Source organism: Podarcis liolepis (assembly GCF_965112155.1).
Source record: "Podarcis liolepis genome assembly, chromosome: 7".
Lineage (NCBI taxonomy): Eukaryota > Metazoa > Chordata > Lepidosauria > Squamata > Lacertidae > Podarcis > Podarcis liolepis.
In genome coordinates this window covers 2,862,842-2,871,401 of record NC_139561.1, presented here as the reverse complement: position 1 = coordinate 2,871,401, position 8,560 = coordinate 2,862,842, and the positions used below count along the sequence as shown (strand labels likewise).

At 44.7% G+C, this 8,560-nt stretch overlaps 1 protein-coding gene and 1 long non-coding RNA gene across 2 annotated transcripts in view; both read right to left on the bottom strand.

Moving 5' to 3' along the window:
• LOC310711979 (small serum protein 5-like) overlaps nucleotides 1-8,560 on the bottom strand; it is a 78,774-nt gene that overhangs the window by 53,605 nt on the left and 16,609 nt on the right. The gene's annotated exons all lie outside the window — the stretch shown is intronic.
• On the bottom strand, nucleotides 717-4,502 carry LOC310711984. The gene is made up of 4 exons (XR_014528692.1): nucleotides 4,441-4,502; nucleotides 2,369-2,462; nucleotides 1,616-1,745; nucleotides 717-887 (listed from the first exon to the last, which is right to left on the bottom strand). It is a non-coding gene; the product is annotated as an uncharacterized lncRNA (long non-coding RNA).

Genomic DNA, 8,560 nt, shown 5'->3' with positions numbered 1-8,560 from the left:
GACACGTTCCAGTTTGTCAGTGTCCTTCTTGAACTGTGGTGCCCAGAACTGGACACAGTGCTCCAGGTGAGGTCTGACCAGTAAACTCCCACAATGAGGTCTCTGTTATTCTTCTCTCCCTTAATTTTGACCCAAATGCTCTCACTTTGGCTTTGAGGTTCTAAATCTTGGATCTCTTCACAGGTATACACATCCCTGACATATAACGCCACTCCTCCTCCTTTCTTGAGAGGTAGTTTTCTTTTTTCTTTTCTTTTTCTCTTCCTGTTTTTAGTATGTATTTTGTGTTTTTATTTCGTATTTTTATGCTGCCAACTACCCTGAGATCTTTGGGTGGAGGGCAGTATACAAATATAATAAAAATAAATGTTAAAAGGTGAGTCTCTAACCCTTCTAGGCAGAAGGTTATGAAGCGCAATGTGCATTTTCTAAGCAACTTCTGTTAAATGAGCCAGCCTGGCCACTCCTGTCTGTCATGGGGTTCAGCCAAGTCAGAATTGTGATTGGTAAGTGACTTGTATCGGATCCAATACAAAAAAAAAGTCACAATAATTTTAAAATAAACAGTGTATATCAAATTGAGCAATATTTAATAATACATTAGAATGTAAAAAGCTGCTGATAGCTGAGATAGGCATGTCCGTCACTTTCATTATGATATGTACCAAATTCTGCAAGGAGTGATATCAAGCAAAGACAACAGATACACACCAAAATGCACATATGACTGATTTATTCAGATTCTTTTACATGAAAGGAATTTGGGTGTGATTTGTAAAGCTCAGGGACAGGGTTTGGAGGGATCATCCAGTTTATAGAACTCATATTCACATTTGATTGGATTGAACATTGCTTTACATCCCTGACGTTCAACAAGAGCAAAGTGCCTAAAAAGAAGAAGAAGAATGTGTAAATTAAGGCTTCCCTCAGATTATGGAGATCTTGTAGAGGAGCGCTCCTTTCTCCTGCTCGCTTAGGACATGCCAAGAATGATTGGAACTGCCTGGCAGAAAAGCAGTTTTGCAAGATGTTTGCTCCATCCAGGGAAAACCAAGCCCTTGGAAAACATTTGGCCTGAGGCCAAATTCACCTGGGGAATCCAAGCTGAATGCACAAAGGACATGTCTTGCACAATATGCCATTGCATGTTGCTGTACGATGACCCTCCACCCCCCACTATGTTTGCAGTGGTTGAGGGCAGCATCCATGCACAAAAAAAGGGTGTAGCAAAATGTTGGTGCGAAACCAAGAGGCCAGCAAGGAGGGAGACAGAAGGAGACAGGAAGGTGCAGGAAAGAGGAGGGGTCCTCTTCCATTGGGTGCATCGGGGTCCCTCTCCCCAGCACCAGCTCCTAGGTGGTCTCCGGATGAGAGGATCTGGGACTCAGGGAGATCCCAAAGTCCAAGCTTCCACGCAGCGAATGCCTAGTCATCGGATGATTGGAAAGGCACTCTGGACATGCAACCTATCAGATGTAAGGATTAATTGGGACACCTGTCTTCAGCTAATTCCGTCCCTGAATGTTTATTGAGCAGAAGGTCTTCCAGAGAGAACGGAGCAAAATAATTTGAAAGAGATTAATAGACCTAGTGCCATTCTGGGTATTTGGCCTACCTGGAACAGCACAGCATTCCCTTTTCACTACATACACATTCCATGCAATTCGGTGTATTCCACTTGATGTAGAATGGATGCTTGCTCCCATTAATGGGATCAGTACACTCAGTGGGCAGCACCGGCTGACCTAGGGAGAGAAATCCTATACATTTAACATCAGCCCCCAAACAGCTCGTGAAATCAGAAGCTGCTGCTCAGCACAATGCAGAGACTGCGCAAGAGAAGCACAGTGACTGCAAATTTTCCACTTGTCCAACTCCTGGGCATCTGTCTTGCTTATGCTGCAGCCATGCAGTCTCCTGCTTGCGTCTGCAGACGGTGGTTCCAAGCTTAAAACAGGGTGGGAGTGAATGGGGTGCCCTGTGGATGGGGAATCTGGCCATTTCAATTTCTACCAGTTATTATTATTACTATTTATATACCATCCTCAGGGCAGTTCACAACCTCAAAATACGATATAAGAAACACAAAATACATAATTAAAGTAAGAGCTTAAGCAGGGACTCATCAATGAGAAGATGAGACGGGAGCAGCATCAGGTCATTTTAGACTCTGAGCAGCATCACAACATCCGGAGAAGTGTAGATTTTAAAGGTAGCTGCACTTTGGTCTGTGTTCTGGTTCTGCAAGAGCAGATTTGATAGGTTTATCCTAAAAAACACATTTCCCAAACATTAAATACTGATTTGGCTAAATGAATAGGCTGCTTGGCAACATCATTTGTTGTTGCTGCTGCTGTTGTTAACTTACCATCTTTAATCTCTGCTTTGGGCTCCCTAAACATGCAGGATCCCTGACACAAGGCAAGTGTCAAAGACAAGGCAGTCAGGCTCCAGAGGATTTTCTGCAAAAGAGACACACACATGCACAAATCATTCAAGATGGTGTTATCATATTTATAGCCTCTCTTGCTGTTGAAAAATGCATTGTATGTGACTAAATTTTAGTCAGAGCAGAGCCAATGAAATTAATGTGCCTAAGTTAGTCTAAAGCACAGAGCCTAGGGCTTGCCGATCAAAAGCTTGGCGGTTCGAATCCCCGTGACGGGGTGAGCTCCCGTTGCTCAGTCCCTGCTCCTGCCCACCTAGCAGTTTGAAAGCACGTCAAAGTGCAAGTAGATAAATAGGTACCGCTCCGGTAAACGGCGTTTCCGTGCGCTGCTCTGGTTCGCCTGAAGCGGCTTAGTCATGCTGGCCCGGAAGCTGTACGCCAGCTCCCTCGGCCAACAAAGCGAGATGAGCACCACAACCCCAGAGTCGGTCACGACTGGACCTAATGGTCAGGGGGCCCTTTACCCTTTTAGTTAGTCTTGTCCATCAATTTCAATGGATCTACTCTGGGTATGATTCACACTGGATTCAACCCAAGGCCTTTGAAAAATTCCCTCTACATTAAGCTTATACACTTCAGTAGCTGAGTTGGGTCATTTTATACTTAGTAGGATTTTTTATAAAGTAAACTGCCCTCCCCCACATATCCCATAGCATTCAATACCTCAGAAACATCGATTTTGTTTACAGTGGTACCTCGCAAGACGAATGCCTCGCAAGACGGAAAACTCGCAAGACGAAAGGGTTTTTTGTTTTTTGAGCTCTTCGCAAGACGATTTTCCCTATGGGCTTGCTTCGCAAGACGGAAACGTCTTGCAAGTTTGTTTCCTTTTTCTTAAAACCGTTAATACAGTTGCGACTTGACTTCGAGGAGCAACTCATAGCACGCGGTGTGGTAGCTTTTTTTGAGGTTTTTGAAGACTTTGGTGATTTTTGAAGCTTTTCCAAAACTTTTCCAAAACCGTGCTTCGCAAGACGAAAAAAATCGCAAGACGAAAAAAATCGCGGAACGAATTAATTTCGTCTTGCGAGGCACCACTGTATATATCTGTTCTCAAAGTCCATCAGTTTTGGATTCTGAGCCACAGCAAAGAGAGGAGCGTTCAGAGATAAATGATTATTTACATTAAAGCACAGGGTGATGCTCAGGTTGGCCAAGAAAATGCCTTTGGCCAATTCCCCCAGCCAATTTCCTGACAAACGCAGGACAGAAAACAGTCAGAGGGAAGCTCAGGCTATGTGGTTTGTACCCTGGAGTTGTTGCTGTGAGAGTTCCAACTGTAGGTCATTGTAATGAGTCCTAAGTAATTAACCTGAGCAGCGGGCTTGCACTGGAATTGATATAAAAAAAGTTTCACTACCCCAGCTAAAGATAGTTAAATAATGTTGTGAGCACTGGTCTGAATGGGGGTCTGGATAGAGAGAAGGCATAACCTCCAAATGCTCTGATTTTCCAGGGACAGTTCCAGAATTACAAAAGCCATCCCGGCTTTGGATTTGATCCCCAAATGTGAGCTCTAAAGCTATAAAGCAGGGGCCAGCAACCTTTTTCAGCCGTGGGTCAGCCCACCGTCCCTCAGACCTTGTGGTGGGCTGGACTATATTTTGGAAGAAAATATGAACAAATATGAACCCAGAGTTGCATTTTAAATAAAAGGAAACATTCTACTCATGTAAATACACACTGATTCCCAGACCATCCGCGGGTCAGATTGAGAAGGCGATTGGGCCGCATCCAGTCTTAGGTTGCCTACCCCTGCTATAAAGCACAGACTGTGCCTGGAAAAAGCAGAGGAAAAGTAAGGGTGGATAAGCCTTCAGATAAGCCTGGAGTCTGAGAAAGCCTCAGCAAGTGAGGTACTTAATCCTCATAATTCTGAATGCCTTTGCACACCCCCTCTCCCCACCTCAAATCCCCCTTTCCACCATTTAAACCTAATCTAGATTAAAGAAAAAATTGTGTACCAACTGTCCCCAAAGCATTCCACTTACCATCTTGGTTTTTCAATGAGTTGCTGGCAAACTCTTATTGGGGCGTGGAGGAAAGAGCTCTGGTGTCCCTCCTGTAAGTCTGTGGAGAATCCCATGCCCCCTTTTATACAAATGGGAAGGAGGAGGGGCAAAATGAGAGGGATGGAGGTCCTAACTGGCCAAAGAAAACATTTGCTTCTGCTGACATAAATGTTTCCAATAACAGCTGGGAGAGTTCTATGTCTTGCGGAGATATTCATTGATAAGTGCAGTTCAGAACTAGAACCGGGAACAGGAAAATCAGGTTAAATGTTATTAGACCAGGATAGTGTTGAGTTCCTTCCTTCATGGATCACTGCCTTGCCGTGGCGAAGGGGCTTGAATAACTCAGAGAAGCTATGAACTATGCCAGGCAGGGCACTTAAGATGAATAGGTCATAGTGGAGAGTTTTGACCAAACGTGATCCACCTGGAGGAGGAACTGGCAAGCCACTCCAGTATCCCTGCCAAGAAAACTCCATGGACAATGACAACAGGCATATAAAAGTTATGACACTGGAAGATGAGCCCCTCAGGTCGGAAGCCGTCCAACATGCTACTGGGGAAGAGCGGAGGACAAGTAGATCCAGAGCTGATGAAGCGGCTGGGCCAATGCCGAAAGGACGCTCAGTTGTGGATATGCCTGGAAGCGAAAGGAAAGTCCAATGCTGTAAAGAAAAATATTGCACAGGAACCTGGAATGTACGAACCATGAACCTGGGTAAGTTGGATCTGGTAAAAAATGAGATGGCAAGAATAAATACTGACATCCTGGGCATCAGTGAACTAAAATGGATGGGAATGGGCAAATTCAGTTCGGATGACTATCATATCTACTACTGTGGGCAAGAAACCCGTAAAAGAAATGGAGTGGCCCTCATAGTCAACAAAAGAGTGGCGAAAGCTGTACTGGGATGCAATCTCAAAAATGATAGAATGATCTTGATACTAATCCAAGGCAGACCTTTTAACATCACAGTAATCCAAGTTTATGCACCAACTACTGGTGCTGAAGAAACTGAAATTGACCAATTTTATGAAGACTTACAAGAAAGACCTTATAGAAGTGACACCAAAGAAGGATGTTCTTCTCATTATAGGGGACTAGAATGCTAAAGTAGGGAATCAAGAGATAAAAGGAACAACTGGCAAGTTTGGCCTTGGAGATCAAAACGAAGCAGGGTAAAAGCTAATAGAGTTCTGTCAAGAGAACAAGCTGGTCATCACAAACACTCTTCCAGTAACACAGGAGACGACTCTACACATGGACATCACCAGCATTCCAGATTGATTATATTCTCTGCAGCCAAAGATGGAGAAGCTCTATACAGTCAGCAAAAACAAGACCTGGAGCTGACTGTGGCTCAGATCATCAGCTTCTTATAGCAAAATTCAAGCTCAAACTGAAGAAAGTAAGAAAAACCACTGGGCCGGTAAGATACAATCTAAACCAAATCCCTTATGAATACACAGTGGAAGTGAGGAACAGGTTTAAGGATTTAGATTTGCTGGACAGAGTTCCTGAAGAACTATGGATGGAGGCTCACAACATTATACAGGAGGCAGCAACAAAAACCATCCCAATGTAAAAGAAATGCAAGAAAGCAAAGTGGCTGTTCAACGAGGCCTTACAAATAGCGGGGGAGAGAAGGCAAGCAAAATGTGAGGGAGATAGTGAAAGATACAGGAAATTGAATGCAGATTTCCAAAAAACAGCAAGGAGAGACAAGAAGGCCTTCTTAAACGAGCAATGCAAAGAAATAGAGGAAAACAACAGAATGGGAAGAACCAGAGATCTGTTCAAGAAAATTGGAGATATGAAAGGAACTTTTCGTACAAAGATTACCATAATAAAGGACAGAAGTGGTAAGGACCTAACAAAATCAAGAAGAGGTGGCAAGAATACACAGAGGAATTTTACCAGAAAGATATGGATGGCTCGTACACCCCAGGTAGTGTGGTTGCTGACCTTGAGCCAGACATCCTGGAGAGTGAAATCAAATGGGCCATAGAAAGCACTGCAAATAACAAAGCCAGTGGAAGTGATGATATTCCAGCTGAACTATTTAAAATTTTAAAAGATGATGCTGTTAAGGTGCTACACTCAATATGCCAGCAAATTTGGAAAACTCAGCAGTGGCCAGAGGATTGGAGAAGATCAGTCTACATCCCAATCCCAAAGAAGGGCAGTGCCAAAGAATACTCCAACTACCGCACAATTGCACTCATATCACACGCTAGCAAGGCTATGCTTAAAATTCTAGAAGACAGGCTTAAGCAGTATGTGGACCGAGAACTCCCAGAAGTGCAAGCTGGATTTCGAAAGGGCAGAGGAACCAGAGACCAAATTGCAAACATGCGCTGGATTATGGAGAAAGCTAGAGAGTTCCAGAAAGACATCTACTTCTGCTTCATTGACTATGCAAAAGCCTTTGACTGTGTTGACCACAGCAAACTATGGCAAGTTCTTAAAGAAATGGGAGTGCCTGATCACCTCATCTGTCTCCTGAGAAATCTCTATGTGGGACAAGAAGCTACAGTTAGAACTGGATATGGAACAACTGATTGGTTCAACATAGGGAAAGGAGTACGACAAGGCTGTATATTGTCTCCCTGCTTATTTAACTTATATGCAGAATTCATCATGCAAAAGCCTGGGCTGGATGAATCCCTAGCCGGAATTAAGATTGCCGGAAGAAATATCAACAACCTCAGATATGCAGATGGCACAACCTTGATGGCAGAAAGTGAGGAGGAATTAAAGAACCTTTTAATGAGGGTGAAAGAGGAGAGCACAAAATATGGTCTGAAGCTCAACATCAAAAAAACGAAGATCATGGCCACTGGGCCCATCACCTCCTGGCAAATAGAAGGGGAAGAAATGGAGGCGGTGAGAGATCTTACTTTCTTGGGCTCCATGATCACTGCAGATGGTGGCAGCAGCCACGAAATTAAAAGACGCCTGCTTCTTGGGAGGAAGGCAATGGCAAACCTAGACAGCGTCTTAAAAAGCAGAGACATCACCTTGCCAACAAAGGTCCATATAGTAAAAGCTATGGTTTTCCCAGTAGTGATGTATGGAAGTGAAAGCTGGACCATAAAGAAGGCTGATCACCGAAGAATTGATGCTTTTGAATTATGGTGCTGGAGGAGACTCTTGAGAGTCCCATGGACTGCAAGAAGATCCAACCTCTGCATTCTGAAGGAAATCAGCCCTGAGTGCTCACTGGAAGGACAGATCCTGAAGCTGAGACTCCAATACTTTGGACACCTCATGAGAAGAGAAGACTCCCTGGAAAAGACCCTGATGTTGGGAAAGATGGAGGGCACAAGGAGAAGGGGACGACTGAGGACGAGATGGTTAGATAGTGTTCTCGAAGCTACCAGCATGAGTTTGACCAAACTGCGGGAGGCAGTGGAAGACAGGAGTGCCTGGTGTGCTCTGGTCCAGGGGGTCACGAACAGTCGGACACGACTAAACGACTAAACAACAACAACAACAGTGTTGAGTTCTGCAAGAGATATGGCTCTAGATATTTGTCTTTACAGCCTCACCTCAAGAAGGATACTGTCAAAAAAGGCCAGCAAAATGAAGAAGGGGGTGGAGCAAAGTGGAGAAAGTAAATTTTTATCTCTCATAAGATGTGGACATCTCCTGCGTTGCCAGGAGAGAGTTGGCCAGGTAAGGGGAGGGACTGACCAGCCCACACAACAGTGGGCAGAACTTGCCTGGCAGTTCTCAGTCGGCTCCAGAGCTTCTCCCACCCTGCCCTCCCGCAGTTAAGCCTTCTTTTGCAGGTTAACCTCTTCTCCACAGGTACGCAGGCGCTGCTACATTATGGTCGCTGTTGAAGGGCTGGAAAGGAATTTTTCTGCATTGGCAGGTTTTGCCTTCCCCGTAGCAAAACGTCACAACTTTGGCGGTTTCAGGCCTTGGGCGGAATCCTTTAGTCTGTCTTCTCTAAATGGGGGGGGGAGCGGTGACCCCTCCCCCACGGCGCCGATCCCAGGGTTCCCCATTAAAGGGGTTGTTTTGAGGGGGAGGCATTGGCCATACGCTGTTAGGTTGTCATTGCTCTCCTCCTGCGACGGTGGCGAAATG